This window comes from Herpailurus yagouaroundi, unplaced genomic scaffold, assembly GCF_014898765.1.
Source record: "Herpailurus yagouaroundi ecotype Mexico unplaced genomic scaffold, PumYag 185, whole genome shotgun sequence".
Taxonomy (NCBI): Eukaryota; Metazoa; Chordata; class Mammalia; order Carnivora; family Felidae; genus Herpailurus; species Herpailurus yagouaroundi.
The window spans coordinates 20,343,088-20,368,190 of NW_024412416.1; the positions used below are offsets into that span (position 1 = coordinate 20,343,088).

The window sequence follows — 25,103 nt, forward strand, 5'->3', positions numbered from 1 at the left end:
TTTTTTGTATAAGGTATGAGGTTTAGATCCAGGCTCATTTTTTTTTTAATTTTTTTTTCAACGTTTATTTATTTTTGGGACAGAGAGAGACAGAGCATGAATGGGGGAGGGGCAGAGAGAGAGGGAGACACAGAATCGGAAACAGGCTCCAGGCTCCGAGCCATCAGCCCAGAGCCTGACGCGGGGCTCGAACTCACGGACCGCGAGATCGTGACCTGGCTGAAGTCGGACGCTTAACCGACTGCGCCACCCAGGCGCCCCAGGCTCATTTTTTTCTGATGGATATCCAGTTATCCAGTTGTTCAATATCCCTCTTTCATTGAATTGCCTTTGCTGCTTTGTCAAAAATGAGTTAGACATATTTGTGTGGGTCTAATACTGGATTCCACTGACCGTTGCTAATACCATAGTTTGGATTAGTGTAGCTATATAATAGGTCTTAAAATCTTGTAGACTGACTCCTCCCATTTTATTCTCTTTTGTTTTTCAGAGTTGATTTAGCTATTCTAATTCCTTTGCCTTTCCGTGTATACTTTAGAACAATTTTGTTCATTTTAAGTAGGCTTCATGCCCAGCATAGAGCCCAACATGGGGCTTGAACTCACCACCCTGAGATCAAGACCTGAGCTGAGATTGAAAGTCAGGTGCTTAACTGACTAAGTCACCCAGGTGCCCATAGAATAGTTTTGTTTGTATATACAAAAGTCTTGTGGGGATTTTGATTAGTGGTAATTCTTCCTTAGATGTTTGGTAGAAGTGTGCAGTGAATCCTTCTCGCCCTGTAGATTTATCTTTTGGAAGCTTTTAAATTAGATGTTCAATTTTTAAAAATGGTAATAGGCTATTCAGATTGACTATTTCATTTTCACTGAGTTTTGATAATTTGTGATTTTGTAGGTATTGGTCCATTTCTTCTGAGTTATCAAATTTCTGAGCATAAAGTTATTCATCATATTCCCTTATTATCTTATTAATGACTGTGGGATCTGTAATGATACTGCTTATTTCATTTATGATAATTTTTTTGTTTTCTTTTTATTCTTTTTATTCTTGCCAGAAGTTTATCAATTTTATTGAACCTTCTCCCCACCCTCCACACTGAACCAGCCTTTTGTTTTTTTGCTTTCTTCTTTTGTTTTTCTATTTTCAATTTTATTAATTTCTGCTCCTATCTTTATTACTTCCTTTTGCTTGCTTTGTGCTGCTTTTACTCTCTTTTTTTCCCTTCTAGTTTCTTGAGGTAGGAAGTTAGGTTATTGATTTGATACCATTCTGCATTCTTCATATAAGCATTTTTAGTGCTATACGTTTGCTTCTCAGCCACTGCTATAGCTGTGTCCACATGTTTGATATGTTGTGCTTTCATTTTCATTTAGTTCTATATATTTTTAAATTTCCTTTGAGGTGTTTTTTTGCACACTGATTATTTAGAAATGTTTTATTTCCACATAATTATTCTTTTCTCGTTTGATTTCATTATGGTAGCGAACACACTTGTGTGATTACAGTTACTTTAAATTTTTTGCAACATGGTTTATGGCCCAACATAAGGTCTCTTCTGATGAGTGTTCCATGAGTGCTTAAAAATAATTTATATTTTACTGAGATTGTTTAGTGTACTGTATATGTCAGTAAGATCCTGTTAGGTTGTGTTGCTCAGATCTTCTCTATCCCTGCTGATTTTTTTATCCAGTAGTCCTCAGTTACTGAGAGGGGGATTGCAGTCCCTAACTATAATTGAGGATTTAACCTGTTTCTCTTTTCAGCTTCATCAGCTTCTGCTTCATGCATTTTGAGGCTCTGTTGTTCAGTGCATACTAACATTTATATTCAAGTTTACATTATGTTAAACATATCAAGAACTGACGTTCTAGCTATTATTAATTATCTATTTAGACTGCCTTTATGGAGTCACAGAGTAAGCCAACTAGAAACAAATTTAAAAATGTAACTTTCCAGCATAAGCAATATAGCAACTATTCTCCTAAAAGATTGCTTTTAACACTTTTCTTACATGTAGAGAATTGGTGGTGCTTTATTATTTTAACATCTTTTTTATATTACAGTAAATAAAATATGTGATTTATAATTACATAATAAACTGGGCAACTTATATCATCAGTAAAAAAGGCTTCCAAATAATACTGCAATCGTGAAATGTGATCCTTATAAATAAGTTTTTTTTTAATTTTTTTTTCAACGTTTATTTATTTTTGGGACAGAGAGAGACAGAGCATGAACGGGGGAGGGGCAGAGAGAGAGGGAGACACAGAATCGGAAACAGGCTCCAGGCTCTGAGCCGTCAGCCCAGAGCCTGACGCGGGGCTTGAACTCACGGACCGTGAGATCGTGACCTGGCTGAAGTCGGACGCTTAACCAACTGTGCCACCCAGGCGCCCCGATAAGTTTTTAAAAGATAGAACCAAAATAAAACTTCAGATTTTATCAAATAGAGTCTCTTAGACTTAATATCTTGAGGAGATTTTGAGGAACACCTCAAAGGTTTGATCCTTGGCTAAATTATTATTTTCTTCATGAAATCTACATATGGCACATCTACCTTTCTTGTATTTGTCACATTCTGATTTGTGTTATACTTATTTACATGTGTGCTTATTTCAACAGTGTACTGTAGTCATTCCTATGGAACCAGATATGCAATGTGCTGGTTTTAAAAATCTCTGATCTTCTTCCCTTCAGGTCAGCTTAATTCCCTCCCCTTGCATGTGGGCTGGGCTTAGTGACTGGTTCCTAATGAACAGACTAAGGCAGAAGTGATGGTGTGTACTGTAGACCTGGTCATACACAGCACTGTGGCTTTCTCCTTGTCCTCTGCCTGATCAGCCATTCTGAGGGAAGTCAGCTGCCTTGTCATGAGGGCATTCAAGGAGCCCTATGGAACAGTGTATGTGGTGGGGAATTGAGGTACTCCAGACAGCAGCCATGTGAGTGAGCCACCTTGAAAGTGGCTCAATCCAGCCCAATCAAGCAGATGACTGCATCCCTGGTCAACATCTTGACGGCAACCTCATGTGAGCCCCTGAGCTAGAACCACTCAGCACAACCGCTCCTGGATTCCTGACCTGCATGAAATAATAAATGTTTGTTGTCCTAAGTCACTATATTTTATTATGTAGCAGTAGATAACCAAGGCACATAGCGTTTTGTAGCATGTTGCTTTGCATATAGTATGTACTAAAAAAATATTTACTAATTTCAGGGCACCTGGGTGGCTTCAGTTGGTTGAGCATCTGACTTTGGCTCTGGTCATGATCTCGCAGTTCATGAGTTCGAGCCCTGCATTGGGCTCTGTGCTGACAGCTTAGAGTCCAGAGCCTGCTTCGGATTCTGTGTCTCCTTCTCTCTCTGCCTTTCCCCTGCTTATTCTCTCTCTCTCTCTCTCCCCCTCTCAAAAATAAATAAATATTAAAAAAATATATTTACTAATTTCTTCAAGAGGCATTTATTTGAATTGGCATTTATGTGTTTTCAGACACTTTTCTATAACCCTAACCCTTTTATTCCTCCTTGAACCTCTTTCTAGGTCTGACCTTGTTGACTCCTAGCTCTTTGCTATCCCCACTGTTTGAGATCCCCATTTACCTTGACATGGCTAATCTCATGTCTGAGATTGCAGTGTTCGAGTGTTGTGATTTTGGAGAGGAGGCAATCTGGGGTGATGGAAAAGCCCAGTATGTCCCCCTGGTGTGTATACCTGAGAAGGAGTACAGATTAGGAAAGTGCAGGGCTTGAGAAGCCAGTGGTGAATGTTGACGTCCTACCTGCCACAGGTGGGCATTGGGCAGGAGAAGAAGTCTGTGAGCTGGCATTCTCTGCTGTTTTATAATAATGAAAATAGACTATAAGTACATTTTATTTTGAAGTTTGCCATTTAAATGTAATGCTTTGTCATTATTTTTACCTTACTTATTACGTATTTATTCTTGTCACTCGCCAAGGTTGTCATCTCCTTACATATCTGCTCTAGTCTTGGGAGGTTTCTGTGTTTCCTTTGCTGTCTCTGGGGCTTCCATTCCTCTGGAATGCCTGAGGAGACCAATTAGACCTAGCTGAAGAATCCATCTTTGAATAGATTCCGGGATGTGTTTAGAGTTTAGGGGAGCGAGAGGGGAAGGAGACACATCCTGACCTATATTGTCTCTTTGTTCTTATGTGTTATAGCTTTCTTATCTTTAGTGTCATTTTAGGATTTAGGAAAAGAGATAAATATGTGTGGAAGCTCTCATGTTTAATTGTAAGGCCTTCTGAAAACATTGAAAACTGAATTTAAAAAATGTCTTATGTTAAAGACTAGCTTAACATAATTTTTTTGAAGATTTTGGAGTATTAGTTTTGGTCAGCTTTTGGTTATCTTCCTCACCTAGCAATAGCCTTTGACACAGTTCACAATTAATCAGTCCCTTCTTGAAATGTTTTCTTCACTTGGCTTCTAAGACACCTCCTGTATCTTAGTGGTGGTCACTTACTCTCAGTTGCCTTTACTCCTTCTCCCTAACCTCTCAACATTGGCATGCCCCAAGCTTGGTTTTGGTTCTCTTCTCTGCATTTACACCAACTCTTTTGTGAGCTCATGCACCACTGGCTTAAGGCGTCTTAAATTGATGATCATCAATGCTTCCAACCTGGCCCTCTTCCCTAAAGTCCATATTCACATCTCCAACTGCTGACTCAACACTCCTATATGGATGTCTAACATGGGACTCACATATAATGTGTCCAAGACTAGCTCCTGATCAAAATCTGCTTTTTCTAGTCTTTATGATCTTGTTTTATGGCATTTCCATCCTTCCAGTTGCACATATCACAAGTCTCGGCATTAACCTTGACTCCTCTTTTTCTCTGTACTCTGTATCCAGTCTGTCAACACACCCTGTCAGCCTTACCTTCAGACTACATCTGGAATTCACAGACAGCACCTCCAGCCATGCTGCCTAGTCCAGACCAGCAGACCTCATCTTTAGGCTGCATTAGGTGCCTTCCTGCCTCCACCCTTGCCCTCTCACTTCATTGTCTGCATACGGCAGAGTGTTCTGTTAAAACAATTGCTCCATTTCACTTCCTGTTCACATTCCTCCAGTGGCTGCCATTTCACATAGGAAAAAAAGCCTCTGAGGCCCAGTGTGACCCACCCGCCCTGCTATAGTTCCTTTACTTCCTTGACATGCTTCCCTTTAACTCTGCTCCAGTATGCTGGCCTCCTTGCTGTTCCTCAGACACACCAAGGCCTCTCCCATCTCAGAGACCCTGCAGTTGGCATCCCTTCTGCCTGGAAGGTCTTCCTCAGATGTGTACATGGCCCACTCCCTGCGCTCTCATAATGAGACCTTCCTGAACCCACAAAATGAACTGTCCTCTGCCTTTCCTAAGGATTCCCTATCCTTCTTCACTTGATTTTTCTCCCTAGCACTTTCTACCATTTAACGTGTGTTTTTCTTACTTACTGTATTTGTTTCTGTCTTTCTCCACTGCAGTGGAAGCTTGTGGGGGAAGGGCTTTTTGTCTGCTGAGGGCTTCTTAACTGCTGAGTCCCCAGCATATAGAACATGATAGATACTCAGTAATTGAATCTGGCCTAGAAAATAACTTTTTTCATCTTCAGAATGGTTGCTTAACTCTTCTGACCTTACACTGATAAAAAAAATAAGAACAGTAAATATCAAATAGCAAGTCAAAATTAAAAATGGAAGCAAAGAATAATTTAGCAAAAGCAATAAGCAGATATTTATTGAGTGCCTGTGTGCTATCTCATATGTGAGCCCATTTAATCCTCAACACACCAACTTGTAAAAAGCAGTGATTTTCATTTTTATTGATAAGCAACTGATGCACATGGTCAGGATATATCTGGCAAAGCAAGGACCATTATGCAACTTTCCTTGTCTCAAACCACAGATTAATTTAGCATTTCAGAAGTGATATTTTCTTCTTACATGCAGAGAAGAAATGTGTAACTTAAGAAAACATCATTCTTGGGGCGCCTGGGTGGCGCAGTCGGTTAACCGTCCGACTTCAGCCAGGTCACGATCTCGCGGTCCCTGAGTTCGAGCCCCGCGTCAGGCTCTGGGCTGATGGCTCAGAGCCTGGAGCCTGTTTCCGATTCTGTGTCTCCCTCTCTCTCTGCCCCTCCCCCGTTCATGCTCTGTCTCTCTCTATCCCAAAAATAAAATAAACGTTGAAAAAAAAAATAGCAAAAAAAAAAAAAAAGAAAAAAAAGAAAACATCATTCTTGTTGCTTGGGCAGCAGATGTTAAGGGACCCGCAAAATGGTCCTTCTATATTTCTTCATCAAAGATTTGCACTTCTGATCATAACATTCATTCTTCCTTGTATACTTACATATGGAAGTTCTCCCTTGCCCAAATTTTCACCCCTTCTCAAAATAAAAAAGTTTAACTTGAGCTTCCTAGTTAAAATTTTACCAGCAGATGAAAACACCTTTCTCTATCCCACCACCTCAGGAAATGCCCCTAGTTATGGGAATTCTTCATAGGTCTCCAGGCTTTGGAAATCCCATTTATGGCGTTGAACCCATCTTTGTTATGTGTCACACTTCAAGAAATCAGAAGACAGAGACCACAAACTCAAATTTGATTCTCAGCCACATCAGCTATGGTCAAGAAGGATATAGATTATGGGGCACCTGGTTGGCTCAGTCGGTTAAACGTCTGACTTTGGCTCAGGTCATGATCTCACAGTTTGTGGGTTCAAGCCCCACATGGGGCTCTGTGCTGACAGCTCAGAGCCTGGAGCCTGCTTCAGATTCTGTGTCTCCCTCTCTCTCTGCCCCTCCTGCCACTTGTGCTCTATCTCTGTCTGTCTCTCAAAAATAAATAAACGTTAAAAATTTTTTAATTAAAAAAAGGATATAGGTTATATTTTTTGTGATAACTTTTACTTTCCCAATGGCTTACAGTCATTTAAAATTAGTAAAGGAGAAGAAGGGCTACAGTTTTGAGCTTTTTAAAATCTTGAGAATTTACTGATCCTGCTACTTCTTGCTGGCAAGTTGAGAGACAAGTCAGGACTTCACAGCTTGTACATGACAAAACTTCACTAAGTCAGACTAATTGAGCACAGAGAAAGTTGGAATTAGTCAAAAGTAAAATTATAGCATGTAAAGAAATGCAGCCTTTTAATATTTTGCTTATACTGTAACTCCCATTAAATAGTACCTAAGTGTTGCAAAGTATAGGTCCCAAAGGGTGGGCCTCCTTTTAATGAGTAGTTAAGAATCATTTTTAATCAGCAGGTTGTTTGTACACAAGTATAAATTATTTTCAGTGGGTTAAATATTTTTGCTGAAATATTTTCCCCCTGCCCTTCTGCTTGGTAAGCTTTTTGTTGTAGATTAGCCAAACTCAACTTCAGACTACATTGGAATGCTGGCTCAGTGCCCTACCACCATGTTTAAGGCCCAGCCTTCCAGGCAAGTGGGGAGGGGATAAGACTCCTTCCCCTTGTCAGCCTTATGCAGTCACATTCCCCTCTTGTGAGTTCTTCTTGCTGCTCTTGGGAAATGTCAATGTCCTATTTTTAGAGGAGCAGTCCTCAAACTGGTGGTACCCTTTGAAACATACTTCAAGGACTTTGCAGTATAGGAACTCTGATTCTGAGGTTAGCGATTTTCTGTTTAAGATAGTCACACTTCCACCAAGTTCTCTCCTAGGAACACCTTCCCCCCCAAACCTCCATCCAAGTTTTCCTTTTCTCTGCTTGCTTAGTTCCCTCTCGGTGTTCTTAGCCCTTGCTCTACTGGTTCTCCTTTTATTTGTCTCCCTCTCTAGACTGCAGATTCTTTGAAGACAGAGACCTTCCTTTTATTCTTTCTCATATTCCAGACGGCACCGTGAGTGACATCTAATAAGGAAACAATTAATGAATTATGGAGAAGAATGCTTTGTATTTACAGCAGGGCGATAATGGTGCAGCTTTACTCCACAGCATTGGAGTGGAAAAACTGGAAAAGTTTGGGAGCATTCATACTGCAGCCTTCCTATTGTGGGGTTTGCCCCTCCAACTTCTGTCTCTTCCTTTCCTGGAAAGGGGAAAGTGAGGAGACTATATACAGTTTGAATTTCTGAACCAAGAGTGAACTGGGGACATGGCAGAGGAGGAGGAAGAGATGGAGACCAGCCCATGTATCTGCTCTCCAAAACTTCCCTCTCTGGTCCTCTGGAATGAACGTAATCAGGTCAAGGGATGACCAGAGCCAGTAAGAGGGGCAATCCTACTCTGAGGGCTTTCTAGAATAACTCTTTTACATTTCACGCTAGGGTGACTAGTTATTCTAGGGCTTTCTAGAATAACTCTTCTGCATTTCACACTAGGGTGACTAGATGTCTTCTGTTGCCCAGTGTCCCGATTCTAGCACTGAAAACCCTTTGTCACAGGAAACCACTCCCTGGCTTTTGGTGGTGAGCACTGAAGATTGAGGGAAAAGTATGAAACCCGTGAGGTGGCCTCCAAATAGGGGCCAAAAGCAGGGGCGCTTTACTGCCAAAATGTACTGCATAGATGATCTACTCTCTGTAGTTGCTGTCACCCTTTTTACTCTAATACTCATGGTATCTGTGATTTACAGTTCATAGTAATGGATCATCATCCATTGTTGCATCACTCCGAGCAAGGAGATTTAAGTGTGTAATTAAGGATGTTGTAATCATGAGTGTTAAGAATATGGCTTTGACGTGGCCTGTTGATTAACTGTTGTGCTTTAAGATAGTGCTTGTTAAAATGTTAACATTGTGAATATTCTGATCATGTCTTCAAAGAATTCAGATAATTAACGATTACAATAGCAATGCCAGCATGGCCCACATCTCATTGAAAAAGAAAGCTAAGTGACTGGTGTTTTACTGACAGATGGAAGGACGCATTCAACTGGATTGGGGAGTCAAATCAGCAAAACAGGGCATGCTACACAATACACAGAATGGACATTGGAACTGGGCATGGAGAAGGTGATGTGAAGGCACATTTGGAAGCCGAATCCCACCAGTTTGGGCTGAGATCCGCGAGTACTTCTAAGTCAATGAAAAGTTTTCTCATCTCCCCAAAAGAGATCAATAATCAGTTGGAAATAGCTGCTGCTGAACAATCTTAGACATACCACACGAATGAATATGCATTATGGTTTTATTCCCTGTTGCTCTATGCAGCTTACATTTTCTGATTCACAGGTTACAGTAATGCACCCTTGTGGGCAAACAAGGAAACCTAAATGCCAGATACATTTGCCCCTTATGGTATAGAGCTAATTCTCTCAGGTCTCTGCAACCATCCTGCTGTCCGTAGCACATCAGATCAAATGTTCTGCTCAGCTGTATTTTGATTTATAATTAAAATTTTGAATCATCTTCTTGATTTGTGTGAAGATTTTAATGAAATCTGAAGACAACAAAAAAGGCACAAAGATTGTTGACATCTCATTCTACTTTGCTTACTTGTTTGCAGATCCAGGATAGTTCAAATGTAAATTTTGGAAGTTCCATTCAATCTACAAACTTCTCACCAAAGAAACTGAAATGATCTTACCTATTAAATGCCTACATGCCTCATACACATACTCTTTTAAAAAAAAGCATTTAAAAACAGAAGCAGTGTGATTGTTTACCTATGAAATTGAGGCTTTCATAATCCAAGTTTTGAGTCACTTTTCCATTTCCTCAAAATGTGCAGAAGCATTTAATGAGATGTTTGAATTTATAGCAATGCAGGGAGAGAGCCTCCTAAGCATCTTTGCCTTACAAGATGATGGTCATTGTTGTCAGTATAAAATGATACTAACGAATTGGCCGGGTGTAAAATCGTATTTTCAAGTGTTGTGGGACAAAAGGAATGTCCTTCTCTAATTTGGAGTAACACTGAAGATGAGAACGGAGGGAAAAGGACAGTAAAACAGACATTTATATGCTGTTTCTTCAGAAGTTTTTAGTGATCTTTGATGAAGCCCTAAGAAGCCTATGAAAGGATAAAGTGACTGAATCTGAGTCATTTAGTGTTATATATAGGTTGTGGCAAAAACTCATATGGTAATAAAATGACTCCTTTTTGGAAATGACTGTTTCAATTTTTTTTTAAATTATTGGAAAAGGGAAAAAATGTCATTAGAAAAGAGTCACGAAAAAATATTTTGCAAACTACATATCCAACAAAGTCCTTATATCTAGGCTATACAAAGAACTCTCAAAACTCAAGAGTAAAATAAATAAATAAATAAAAATCCTGTTAGAAAATGGACAAAAGACGTAGACATTTCCCTGTAGGAGATATACAGGTGAATTTCTCATTAGCCATTAGAGCAAGGCAAATTAAGATTACAATGAGATACAATTACACACCTACCAGAATGGCCAAAATGAAACACAGTGAGAACGCCATATGCTGGCAAGGAAGCAAACTGCATTACTCATACATTGTTGGTTGGAATGTAAAATGGTACAGCTACTCTGAAAAATATTTCTACAGTTCTTCTCAACCCCCCCACCCCCAAATAGGATTTACCATTGGACCCCGCATTTGAATTTTTGGGCATTTGTCCCAGAGAAATGAAAAGTTATTTTCAGGCAGGGATTTGTACACAAATATTCAAAGTAGTTTTATTCATGCTATTCCCAAGTTGGAAAGTACTCAAATGTCCTTCAATGGATAATAGTTAAACTATGATACCTCCATAAGGTGAATAAGGAAGGAATTAGTATTAGTATTAGTATTAGTATTAGTATTATTTTTACAAAGGAATGAATTAATGATACATGCAACAGCTAGTATAAACCCTAAGGAAAACATGCTGAGTGAGCAAAACCAATTCCAAAAGGTTGTATACTGTATGACTCCATTTATGTAACATTCATGAAGTAATATAATTATAGAGATGGGGAACAGATTATTAGTTGCCAGGGGTTAGAGATTGGTGGGAGAGGAAACATAAGAGATTCTTGTGGTGAAAATACAGTTGAGTATCTTGGTGGTGGTGGTTGTGGCTATATAAGACCACAGCGATCAAGTTGCATAGAGCTACACGCACATGCACAACACAAGCCCTTATATAACTGGCGAAGTCTGAACACAGTCTTTGGAAAGCACCACTGTCAATTTCTTGGTTTCCATATTGTATTAGAGTTGTGTAAGATGCTAGCATCAGGGAGCTGGGTGAAGGGAGCATGGGATTTCCCTGAACATTTCTTTGCATGTTCTTGTGACTCTACAATTACTTTAAAATAAAGTTTTATAAAATAGATATTTTAGACAGGGATAGCCTATGTGATGAATTTATAGGTGCAAACAACCTGATTAACAAGCCTTTAGGTACAATGTGGATGGATGTTTTTGGAGAGGTGGGAATGAATTCCCACAAGTCGAAAAACCTGTCCTTGCTAGTAAATGAAATCCTAAGCATTCCACCCTCAAATGGTTTTGTTGAGAGGATATTTAGCTTAATGTCATTACATTGGGCTGACACCAGGGATCCGTGTCACGTGGGTTTGAGCTGAACAGAGCTGCGAGTCAAAATGAATTTTACATATGACTATTCAGTTTTGCGAGCACATAAACAAAGGATGTCTAAACTGCTACAGGTGGTTCAGACAAGTGTTATTGAAAAAGGAAACAGAAAGAATAAAAATATCCTATTGTATCATGGCACTGAAAGAAGCAGGGCATTATTATTTTTGTGGGTGGTGGTAGTTAAATGTATCTGTTTAGCCCTGTTGTATTTATATTTTCCTTTTAAGGAGTCTTAAATTTATATATCTTAAAAATATACAATATAAAGCCTACAAAATTTAAATACCCAATAAATATTTTTTAAGAGTTAAATTGTTATATCAGAGGACAGAAAAACATAAAATCTTGTTACATTTTTCTAATACATTGTTCAAATAGTCCTATTAATTACTACTGATTGCCACTATTAACTGGTTCTTCTGTTGTTTTGTTAACATTTATGCACAGAGAAGGAAATAATGCAGAATAATATATAATCTCCATCCACATAAAATATTTTTATGTTAAAGCAATCACACATGTTTATAATTACTTACTATATATTATAAAGTCTTTTGTCTGTTATTTCTGTCTCAGATTCACTCTGTAAAAGTAGGTCACCGCAGGCATAACTTCTCTTTACAACAGAGGAAGAAGCAACATTAAGTGCAGCCAGAACTGTATTTCTCTTGAGGTGGGAGGGGGAGGGTAAAAAATACCGAATTGCTCATCTGTTTATCTGCTCCTCCTGACCCATGTATGTGGATTGGGTTTTTCCCTTCATAAGAGAGCATTCTGCTTTGAGTACCACAGTTTAAATGTGCTCCTGGGTAGTGTAAACATGGCATCATACCTACCAAAGACAAGAGAGAGAGTAAAGGAGTATGAAGTTAAACAAATAAACCTGGAAGGATTTTAAAAGAAGTGGTTTCTGGCACATAGTAAGAGTTCTAAAAATACTTGTTTAATAGGTGAAAACTGCGCTAATGAACAAGTGAGTGAAAAGTATGCTAAGTGTTGCTAAATTTTCTAGTCCAGCCAATGGCAGATACTATCTCTACAAAAGGAATTATGAGAACACAGATTAAAAATCTTATGGGCGTCTGTCACATTTTTTAGTTGACTTACATTGATTACATGCATAGGAATATCATGTTTTATGCTATTTTAGGCACGAGTTCCTTGCTGTGTTCAGATATCAGAGAAATGAATTTGGCTTTGTCAGAATATTTCCAAACAATCCAGAGTCAGGAAACCACACCCTTTCAAAACATACTCTCTCGCACACAGATTGAAGCTTAGCTGGATTTTTGCGTGTTTTCTAATTTGTCCAGCTTTTATAAAATTTTTCACTTTCATATATATACTCTCATGTGGAAATATTCATCATCTTTAAAATTAGATCCATTTAAAATTAGAGCTGTTCATAGAAGCAGAGTCTATGGTTTTATCATCTGTATTTTCCCTGAACTTGTAAAACCTACAAATAACCACATCCGATATTAGCCTCATAGTGTCAGGGATCAAAAGCTTTTGACTTTTAGATCACTGAAAGTTATGGCTGGAAATGGTTTTAGGATTAATCCAGCATCCCCCTCCCCCCCGCCAACACACCCCAATCTCCCAGGTCACTCCCCTCTGTTGTACAGATGAGGAAACTTTAGTCCCAGAAGACCTTTCCCAGATTATTTCCATTATGTTTTTTCTGATGCTTTCAGCATATGTGTCCACACTTTGTTAACAGGAGAGAACATTTATTTTAGTATTAGGTAGAATGATAATGAAGCTAATGGCTTTTCCTCAGCTCTTTGTGTTATGCTTTCATTTAAAAAAATTTTTTTTAACTGTTTTTATTTTATTTTTGAGAGAGAGACAGAGACAGAGACAGAGCATGGGAGGGGCAGAGAGAGGGAGACACAGAATCCGAAGCAGGCTCCAGGCTCCGAGCTGTCAGCACAGAGCCTGATGTAGGGCTCCAACTCACAAACTGCGAGATCATGCCCTGAGCCGAAGTTGGAGGCTTAACTGACTTGAGCCACTGACTGAGTGCCCCTGTTTTGCCCTTTCAATAGGAAAAGGCAGGACTGTCAGGAGCAGGAAATCAAAGTTCTGTCCCAAGTTAAGGAGGCCGAGTGGGGCCCTGGCTTCTGCTGCACCAACCTTCAGCTCAGCTGCAGGTTCTTCATTTGTCCCCTGTAGGTAGTTCCATAGATAATGAAGCTGCCACCAATTTTTCTTAGCTTTTAAAGTCCAGTCTTCCCAAATGCCATATTTAATGATCTTTTTTTGTTGTTAGGCTTTTTTGAATAATGTTAATTCCAAATCCATACATAGTCCAAAAAGGCATTTGCAACGTTTACTAAATAATAGTTTGCTAATTCAAAAGAGTATAAAATATGGCCATTTACTTATAAGATTCTGTGCTTTAAAAAATATACTTAGGGGCACCTGGGTGGCGCAGTCGGTTGAGCGTCCGACTTCAGCCAGGTCACGATCTCGCGGTCCGTGAGTTCGAGCCCCGCGTCAGGCTCTGGGCTGCTGGCTCGGAGCCTGGAGCCTGTTTCCGATTCTGTGTCTCCCTCTCTCTCTGCCCCTCCCCCGTTCATGCTCTGTCTCTCTCTGTCCCAAAAATAAATAAACGTTGAAAAAAAAATTAAAAAAAAAATACTTAAAAATTATATTGCACCTTTAAAAATATAAATGAAGAAGTTGGATAAATTAACATGTAAATGTGGGCGGCATTTGTGAGAAGAGTAATTCTAATGTACTGAAAATAGCCATATTCATTAAAAATTAAAGTATCAAATTGATTTTAAAATAGTTGCAAATGGGGCGCCTGGGTGGCTCAGTCAGTTAAGCGGCCGACTTCGACTCAGGTCATGATCTCGCGGTCCGTGAGTTTGAGCCCTGCGTTGGGCTCTGTGCTGACAGCTCAGAGCCTGGAGCCTGTTTCAGATTCTGTGTCTCCCTCTCTCTGACCCTCCCCCGTTCATGCTCTGTCTCTCTCTGTCTCAAAAATAAATAAACGTTAAAAAAAAAAAGTTTAAAGTAGTTGCAAATAAATAGCTAGTATTATGGAGAAATACTTAACTGTCTTGAATTTTTTTATAGGTTTAATATTTTGCTGATGATACTAAGAGGAGCCATACAGTCCTTTGGAGGATTATTTTAAAGTTATGTGATTTAGCTAAATTAATCAGTCATGATTTAAAACCCTTTAGGGGTGCCTGGGTGGCTCAGTTAGTTAAGCGTCCAACTTCGGCTCAGGTCATGATATCATGGTTCGTGGGTTTGAGCCCACACTGGGCTCTGTGCTGACAGCTCAGAGCCTGGACTCTGCTTCAGATTCTGTGTCTCCCTCTCTCTCTGACCCTCCGCTGCTCATGCAGCTCTCTCTCTTTCTCTCAAAAATAAGTAAACATTTAAAAAGATGTTTTAAAATCCTTTAATATTTTTCCTTTAGTAAAAAATACTTTGGTTAAAATATCCATATGCACCTCAGTGACTCCTGTGATCATTTTTTTTCCTGTGGTACTTTAAACACTCTCTAATTAGTCCTTATACCTGAGTCCAGCATTTGCAGGTGTACATCTGTGGTAAGTAGGAAACATGATTTGTTCTTTCAGTTCGAAGGGTGCAATGTGCCCTGTTGGAGAGTGCCCCAGATGTGTTCATATATGCTAGCATAGCCCCAGCTGTGGTGCTTAGAGGAGGGAGGGTCAGCCAGACTCTCACAGATGTGTGCTCTCTTTATGCACTGGCTACTTGGATTGCAGAATTGTGAGGGAAGAAAGGCGGTGCCATCTGCCAGCAATCTCAAAAACTATTTCTCTTTTGTCTGGGATTGGTGACTGGAGGCAGAGCCAGACCTCTGTAGTCCTCAAAAGAAAAAAGTTCTCCATGGTCCATCAGTCATACCTGCCTCTATCAGTGAAGTGACTACTCGATTTGATAGCCCTCACTGTACAGACAAAAGGAGGCCATCTAGCAAAGCCTCCATTGTCTTTACAGTGGTTTCCATGTGTACATTTTCCTTTTTAAAAAAAAAAATTTTTTTTTAATGTTTGTGTTTGAGAGAGAGAGAGAGAGAGAGAGAGAGAGAGACAGAGTGTGAGTAGGGGAGGTACAGATAGAGGGAGGGAGACACAGAATCTGAAGCAGGCTCCAGGCTCCGAGCTGTCAGCACAGAGCCCCACGTGGGGCCCAAACTCACGGACTGTGAGATCATGACCTGAGCTGAAGTCAGGCGCTTAACCAACTTAGCCACCCAGGCGCCCCCCATGTGTACATTTTCTAGTGTCATGTGAATTCATAGTGAGTTCCCAGTCAGATACCTTTATGGATTACATGCCATGTGCCCCCACGGTACTTAGAATCTCCTCTTTTGCATATGTTTGTGTAGTACTCCTGGATATTTAGCCATACACATGAGTTTGACCTTGCTGTGTAACAAATCACCCAGTACTTAACATCTTAAAAAACGTTCCTGATTCTGTGGGCTGCCAACTGGTTCTTTTGCTAGACTTGCCTGAGCTCACTCGTACAGATGCAGTCAGTTTGTGGCTTGGCTGAAACTGGATGGTCTAGAATTCCCTCGCTCAAATGTCTGCAGGTTGGCACAGTGTGAGCCAGGGTGTCTCATTTCTTTTCCACATGACCTCCAGCCCCTGCCAACTGGGGCTTCTTCCCATGGTGGTCTCAGGATTCTTAGCAACAAGAGAAACCACACCCTATTGCCCAAGTGTTTTTTAAGCTTCTGCTTGTGTCATATTTTTCTTTTAACTAAAACAGGTCACATTGATGCCCAGATTCAAGGGATGGGGGAAAAATATTCCAACTCTTGATGAGAACTGCGATGCCATAGTGCAATAGGGTCTCCAAATAGGGATGCTGCAGTGTCTGACAGTTATCTATAATATACCCACCTTTGCTGACAGGAATATTTGTTTTTATTGTTTTTGTTTATTTTCATGATAAAAAATTTCAAATGTATATGAACATTCCAATATACTCCAAAATAGAAAGAATAATACAAGAAACTTCCCATATGCCCATCACCTGGATTCACCAATTTTCAATATTTTGCTACAATTCTGCCTCTACTTTTTAACTTTTCTCTTTGCTTAAATGTTTTTAAAGCAAATCCCAAGCATTGTGATATTTGAACTCTAAATGTTTCCATATGCATCTTTTTTTTTTTTTTTTTTTTTAGTTTTTGAGTGAGTGTAAGCAGGGGAAGGGCAGAGAAAGAGGGACAGAGGATCTGAAGCAGGCTCTGTGCTGACAGCAGTGAGCCTGATGTGGGGCTTGAACTCGCCAACCATGAAATCCTGACTTGAGCCAAAGTCAGATGCTCAACCAACTGAGCCACCCAGGTGCCCCTCCATATGCATCTCTTAAAAAGGGATACTGTCCTGTGTAGCTGCAATACCATTATCACATCTGGGTATCATTGCACACTCAGTCCATAATCAAATTTCCCCAAATGTCTGAAAAATGTCTTTTTACAATAGGTGGATCTGAAAAGGAATCCATCCACAGATGGTCCATATCAGTCCCAACTTGCTTTCTTTTTTTCTAGTGATTTGTTTTGAAAATTGGGTCCATTTTCCTATGTAGAACTTCCTTCATTCTGTATTCATCTGTTTGCTTCCTTGCAGAGTCGTTTAACTCCTGTATCTCTATCTCCTGTATTTCTATTTATGAAAGTTAACCCTATAGGCTGAATTTCATGCAAGTTCCACTTTGGGGGCAGACATCCTCTGTAGATAGTACTGTTTGCTTCGGTTGTAGCACATGGAGGCATAAATGTTTGTTTGTCTTAGCTTTTAATGATGCTAATCTTGATCAGTGACTTGATCCTTTGATGATCAATTGCCTAGGTCTATTATTTCAAGTGTTACAAGATGATTTCCTTGTTAGCTGGACTTACTTTATTTTATTTTTTAAGTTTATTTATTTATTTGGGGAGAGGGGAGGGGCAAAGAGAGAGGGAGAGAGAATCGCAAGCAGGCTTGACACTGTCAGCATGGAGCCCGACGTGAGGCTTGAACTCATGAACTACGAGATCATGACCTGAGCTAAAATCAAGAGTCAGATGCTTAACCAACTGAGCCACCCAGGCGCCCCTGTAGTAATTATATAAGGAACATTTTTTTTCATCAATTAGACTTATTTGATCATCTGAAATAACTCTCATAGTAAATATATTCTTTCCTTTAAATTGATGGCTTACAGAATAAGAAGTTGGTGCCCAAGTTATATCCAGGGCTATTCAATAAGTAGTTGTTTGGGGGTTCTCTCACTTTCCTTTTTGTTGTTATTATGAATTCATGGGATTTGGAAATTCAGTGTGTTTCAGTTAATTGTCTTTTTTTTTTATATTGGGGAGCTCAAGTTGTTTTATCTTTGGCTAATGGGAACTCCTGGTTGTTGACTTCTGTATCCCTTTGAGAACTTCCTTGCTTTCTGGCACAAAATACCCCAAGATTATCTTGTATATTTCTTGCTCCAGACCTATAGCCAGGCACTCCTGTCTGGAGATTACAGTATGCGCACTAGATGTGCTTGTTGCTATTGGGTTTTCATCCTTTCTAGTCTTTTTCATGGGTGAGAGCTAGGAAATCTCTACACACACACACATACATATTTATATTTATATATGTTTTAAAAGACACTATAAAAACTAAGTCACACTGATTTTTAAAATTTAAATTACAATTGCAACATTTTATTTAGCTTCTTTGATTTTATACTTAAGTAAAAATCTTGTTTATAAGAATGTTAATATACCCTAATATATATTGATGCATTAACTAATATATAACCAATGTATAAGCATACATTATAATATTAACATTATTAGCATATACTAACATGTAAGCATTATTACTTTGAAATTGTTATATATATGTAACTTTGAAACTATCATATATAATATAATGCTAATATTATAAATTATTGTATGTTAATGCTAATATATTAATATACTAATATATTTGTTAAAACACATAAATAGCAGCTAATTATTATATATAGCTTAATATGCAAATGAATATATAACCATTTTATATTAGCTAATGCACACATACACATGTATTAATAGTTTCAAAGTAATAATGCTGATATTATTACTAATAATTTACTGAATGAAATTTAGGATTTCTTTGGAGTGCTGTTTTCCTTAGAATATATTATACAAAGAATCTACACTCTACAATTGTGCAAGAGGCATTGGTTAGGTCACCAACTTAATGTATATTTTCTTGCTTCAGTTCCTTTTCAGTTTTAACAGATTTTTTTTTCTTCTTCATTTCATTTATTTTCTTAAAGTGTGTAAAACATTTTTATGTTTCCAGAGTTGCAACTATGTTATAGAATATATGTAAAAAAGTTATTATTGATATCTCCTCCCTGTTCCAAGGTAACTGCTTGTATTTATTCTTAATTTTCCTTCCAGTGTTTCTTTTACAAGCATATGCAGCTATTTTATTCCCTTTTAAAACTCATTTTAAACATAAAAACATATTTACCTTTTTAAAAATGGAGTTTTACTCACATTTCTATATTTTATGTTTGTTTTATTTACTATTTTTTTTAAACATTGATTTATTTTTGAGACAGAGAGAGACACAGCATGAACGGGGGAGGGTCAGAGAGAGAGGGAGACACAGAATCCGAAACAGGCTCCAAGCTCTGAGCTGTCAGCACAGAGCCCAACGTGGGGCTCGAACTCATGGACCATGAGATCATGACCTGAGCCGAAGTCAGACGCTTAACCAACTGAGCCACCCAGGCACCCCTGTTTATTTGTTTTAAAAGAGTATTATTATAAAGATTTATCAGACACTCAAGCACATACAAACACACACACATTGTTAAAAAAAAAATCCAAACATACTCTGGGGGGACTCGATCATTCAGCTTATTTTAAGGAATGTCCTTTTTTTTTTTTTTTTTTTTTTTTTTTTTTAAATCCAGTGAGTTTGGGACTCCCTGCCATCTAGGGAAGACAGAATCCAAACTAAAGTGAAGTCAACAGATTTTTTCTTATCTCTGTTTACTGTTTGAGGCTGGAAAAATATCCCATGGCAATTCTTTCACAAACAGGAGTCTGAGAAAAAATATGTCCCTTGAACATAAGAACTGTGAACCTCCAGGTGTACCCTGTGTATTGTCTTCTGTGACTTTTTGGTTTATACTCTGACTCATTCGTAGTTACGTTCACAAACCTGAACTTAAGAAAAGTCTAGAGGCTCAAAATGATTATGTCTAAAATAATTACCTTAAGATTTGGAAAGGAGGAAGAATTGGCAAAATTGGAAGAATATCAGAGTTAAAATTGGCAGAATTTGATGCAGTTAGTAATCTTGTAACAATGTTAATTTTTTTAGCTTTTAACAAATCTACCATAGTTATGTAAGATATTAACATTAGGGTATGGTGGGTAAACTGGGTACTATCTTTGTAACTTTTCTGTACATCTAAAATTACTCCAAAACAAATTTTACTTAACACTCACACACACAAGCTGCTGATTAAAAAGACTTAGGTGCATTCAATAAAAAGTTTACTTGAAGAGGTTCAACAAATCAATAACAAAAATAACAGAAGGAAAGGGGGGGGGAGTAAATGAGATAAACAGATAAGCAATGTACAATTTTTTGTCTACTAGATGGGCAGAAATCTAAAGGATTAATATTATCAAGTGTTCATATGGTGGGGGAAACAGGATAAGTTGGTCTGGTATTTTTCGAGGAATGGTAGACCGTATCAGTTTAAAAAAATTTATTTTAAATAAGCATATACTTCAACCTAGAAAACCTCCTTTTGGATGTCTCTCCTAGAGAAATACTTACACATGTGCACAAGAAGATATAAATAAGGGTTTTCATTGCAGCATTATAATATCAAAACCATCTTACTGAGACAAATTATGGTATATCCATATTATGGAGTACTAGAGAGTCATTTTAAAATGGTGACGTAGGGGTGCTTGTGACTCAATTGGTTAAGAGTCTGACCACAGCTCAGGTCATGATCTCACGGTTGGTGGGTTCAAGCCCTGCATTGGGCTCTGCCCCTCCCCTGCTCGTGCTTGCTCTCTCTCTCAAATAAATAAACTTTAAAAATAAATAAATAAAATAAAATTATGATTTTCATTGACATAATCTCTGACAAAAATATTAAATAAAAAATTACAAAATAGTAAATATTAACTACCATTTGTTTTTAAAAAAGAGTATATATTCCTGTATAACTACACACACACTTCTCCCCCCTTTCTCTTTGTTTTCATACAGATGTGTAAATAAATACACAGAAAGTGATCTGGAAATACACTGTCTGATTCAGTTTAAATAGTATTCCTGGGTAATAGGAATGAGAATGGGGGCATGTAGTCCAGTTGGACTTTTATTTTTATTTTTTTTATGTTTGTTTATTTTTCAGAGAGAGCGCAAGTGGGGGAGGGATGGAGAGAGAGGGGGACAGATGATCCGAAGCAGGCTCTGTGCTGAGAGCAGCAAGCCTGATGAAGTGGGGCCCGAACTCACTAACCTGGAGATCATGACCTGAGCTGAAGTCAGAAGCTCAACCGACTGAGCCACCCAGGTGCCCCCAGTTGGACTTTGAAAAATACCTGTGATTTCTTTCTTTCTTGCTTGCTTTCTTGCTTTCTTGCTTTCTTTTCTTTCTTTCTTTCTTTCTTTCTTTCTTTCTTTCTTTCTTTCTTTCTTTCCTTCTTCCTTCCTTCCTTCCTTCCTTCCTTCCTTCTTTCTTTCTTTCCTTCTTTCTTTCTCTTTCTTTCTTTCTTTCTCTCTTTCTCTCTCTCTTTCTTTTTTTTCTTTTTTAATGTTTATTTATTTGTTTTGAGAGAGAGAGAGCATGCACACGCGGGGGAGGAGCAGAGAGGGAGAGAGAGAACCCCAAGCAGGCTCTGTGCTATCAGCGAAGAACCCGACCCCGGGCTCAATCTCACGAACATGAGCAGAAATCAGGAGTCCAACACTTAACCAAATGAGCTATCCAGACAATCCCCCGCCATTGCTTCTTTCATGGAAGGAATGTATGTCTGCATTCGTTGTGAAATTGTGAAATTAAGATGAGAAAGAAAGAATGCCAACAGACCTAGGCATGCCTTGACAACAGACAGACCTAGAGGCTAAAGAGAACTTGTGAGAAGCTTGTCACCAAGTCCTAGACTGTGATCTAGAGAGAGAGGAGGTCTCAGAGCTAATGCCCACATAATTTGTGGGGTACAGTAAAAAATGAAAGTGTGGGACCTTTTATTCAAAGAGCAGAAGACAGTGCCCTTAAAGGTGCATACAATTTTACTGTTTATCTTTTTTTTTAAGTGAGCTCCACACCCAACATTCAGCTTGAACTCACAAGCCTGAGATCAAGATGCTCCACCAACTGAGCCAGCCAGGCACCCCACCATTTATCTTTATATTGAGCAGTGCCAGTTTTAACAGCAAAGATCAGACTTTAACTTGTATGAGCAATCACTTAAATTACACAATCTGTATTTTGCTGCTTGTCCCTGGAGTTTGTCCCTTAAGCTGGCCAGAAGAGACAACCACAGGCAGACTCAGGGTGGAAGGAGAGAGGACCCCATTCCTGGGAGGAGCACATTGTAGCCAGTAGAGACTCTCATAGGGTCCTGGGGGTTCCACTTGCCTCCTGGGCCTACCGGGACCCCCTTCTCACAAGCCACGTGACCTAAATGCCCTAGCTGAGGGCAGGTCCTAGGGAAGCTGAGCTACAGGACTGCTAGCTCATGGCAGCCCCTAGCAGATGGCAACTACCAAGGATCCTTAAACCTCCACCCCTGACAGCTTGGTCCTCCAGTGGGGGCTAGGCGGAAAGCTCACCCCCACCAGGATATGGTCTCCTGTCAGCCTGGGGCTCTTGCCCAGCATAAGGTGCTATGGGTACAAAGACCTGACCCAAGCCTGTCCCAGATCTTTGTGAGGGACAGAGGGTGGTGGAGCAGGGAGAGAGAGTGAGCCCTGACAGGGACTTCAGGAGTTGGGGAATGGGTAGCCAAGAAACTCTCTGCGGATTCCAAAACAAATAGGACCACATGTGAGCTGAGGTCCCCAGTGCATGCCCATTGCCCCATCACCTTCCTTTACAAAACAGATTCAATGCAAAAACTGTTAAGATTCAAGACAGCACTGCAGAGCATTAAATCCCGTGTGGATTCTGAGCACTAGGTTCTGTATAGCTGTGCTGGCTGCATCCCTTTGAAGGTTGCCTGGGGAGGGTCAAGGGTTGCCCCCTTGACCCCACCCCCACTCCCAAACCTCATTTTTAAGTTGGAAGACATCAGAGAAGCTTGAATTCTGAGAGGTAGAATCCTTTGGCTGAAAGAAGATGAAGATGATGGTGAGACAAAACATAGCTGATGGGGCCGGCCAGCACCCCTCTCCCCGCCCCAACCGGGATGGGATTCACAGCACAGGGGAGGGAAAGAGAAGAAAAACAGGTACCCTCGGTTTGTAAATATGTCATTGTTTGGCAGGAAGAGAAGGGAGTTTCCATGCTTCAATTTCTATTTTCTGTATGCATTACTGTTTTCACTGGGGAGGAGGTCTTTGAGGGATCTTAGCAGAGTGTGGAAGACGGGAAATAGGAACTATAGAGAAGGGGAGGCAGACTGCTCAGAGATGAGTTAAAGCCTTGGCTTGCCAGTTAAAGCCTGGCTGGGGTCATGGATTCTATGGAGTTATGGAACTAACCCTCTGCCCAGTTGTGTGACATTCTGGACCCTACACAGAGAAAGCTCCACCTTGGCACAGTCAAGGGAAGGGTGGCCCCATTCTTCTTTTAGGAAGGACTGTACTTTATTCTGAACTGAATAAAAAAGGACTTGTTTTTAGTGTTTGTATGTCCTTTTAAAAAGAAATGTACATTGGTGATAGTGACATTCTTTTGGTTTTTTTTTTTTATTGTGGCAAAATGTACATTATATAAAGTTTACTATTTTAGCCATCTTCAGGTGTATTAATGTTTGTTTTTAAATGTCACTACTTTGCAAAATAAAATGAGTGAAAAAGTTGGTAATCCTATTCTGTACCCCTAAAGTGTTTTTTCTTTTTTTGAAATTTTACTGGTCTGTGAAGTCTAGAAACTTTATAAGCCTTAGAAAGTTGTTTCTTATTTAACCTTGTTATATGACTTTATTGGTAGAGGAAAACTCAGAAGCAATTTATAGAATTTTTTGAAGTTTATTTATTTTGAGAGAGAGAGCATGTGAGTGCATGTGTGTGGGGGAGGGGCAGAGAGAGAAGGAGAGAGAGACTCCCAAGCAGGCTCCATGCTGACAGCACAGGGCTTGAACTCAGGAGCCCTGTGATCACGACCTGAACTGAAATTAATAGTTGAGTGATTAACCCACTGGGCCACCCAGGCGCCCCTGCAATTTACAGAGTTTTTAAAGACATGGCATAAGAGTAAGGTTAGGTTCGCTTTTTTTTTTTGCTGTTGTTGTAGTTATAATGCTTCATAAAGGTCTCCTAATTCTCCTGTTTTGTATATATATTCTCTTCTGTACCATTATCAACATTGTCTCATGTTCTACCATAGTTTTATAATACTTCCCCTTTGCATTTCATATGTAAATTAAGAGCTCATACCAAAAATAACATAAATATGCCTTTCTAAGGATAAAGTTTTCTGTAATGAAAACAAAATATACGTGTATAAAATGTGGGCATAGATATAGCTGTTCATTTGGTCAAGGCTGTTTTAATAAACGGTTCTAAAATTTATAACGATTTTGCACAGTGGTTTTTTTTTTGTTTTTTTTTTTTTCGTTTTGAGCCGCAGACACCAAAAATCCCACAGGAAGTTCTCTTTGTAAGTGTTGTGGTTTTTTAGTTCCTGTTCAGTTTGTACTAGATGATCAGAAATAAGATAATCTGTGTAATCAGAAGAGATTCTTGGTTAAACTTCATTGTAATTCTAAATGAGAATCTCAAATTTGCTTGTTTTTCTTCCCATGTAATCAGTCTAGAGGAGCTATAACCACATTCATACCTAGCATTAAAGTTGTGGTATAACTTGAACATTTTTTGTTGTTCAATGGATAAACTCTTCATTGTTAAAGGGGCAACTCTCTGAGATTACGCTCTATCCTTTCCACTTCTTATCAAAGCATCTCCCCAAAAATAAACCATAGGAATGGAGATGTGTTTCTCCTTGACAATACTTGACATTAGTGTTTTACTTTTATTTTTACAGATGACAAAAACTTTCTCTTGTTTCTTTGGAGAAAAGGAAATATATAAAATATAGGTTATACAGTTTACTTCAGATATTACAAATACCATTGAAAAATTTTAAAGGGTACTATTACTCATTGAGATATTTTTCTTAATGTAATTTTTAAAGCAAGATATTCTCAAAGGAAATTTTTTTTTATTTCATTATGTTTCAAACTATGGCAAAAGTAAAAGAAACTAAAATTGTAATCAGATGGATTAGATCTTTGACAAATCACGTAATCTAGCATTTATTCATATATATATGTTTTAATGTTCACTTATTTTTGAGAGAAAGACAGAGCCCTGGTTAGGGGAGGGGCAGAGAGA

The 25,103-nt window shown here is 38.9% G+C and overlaps 1 protein-coding gene and 1 long non-coding RNA gene across 8 annotated transcripts in view; both read left to right on the top strand.

The window, feature by feature from the left end:
• The window catches only part of LOC121042510 (uncharacterized), a 51,979-nt gene extending 41,901 nt beyond the window's left edge, over positions 1-10,078 (top strand). For both annotated transcript variants that reach the window (XR_005796263.1, XR_005796262.1), the window contains one exon: positions 8,884-10,078. This is a non-coding gene — a long non-coding RNA (uncharacterized LOC121042510). The remainder of the gene's footprint in view (positions 1-8,883) is intronic.
• The window catches only part of TJP1 (tight junction protein 1), a 377,020-nt gene that overhangs the window by 241,629 nt on the left and 110,288 nt on the right, over positions 1-25,103 (top strand). The gene's annotated exons all lie outside the window — the stretch shown is intronic.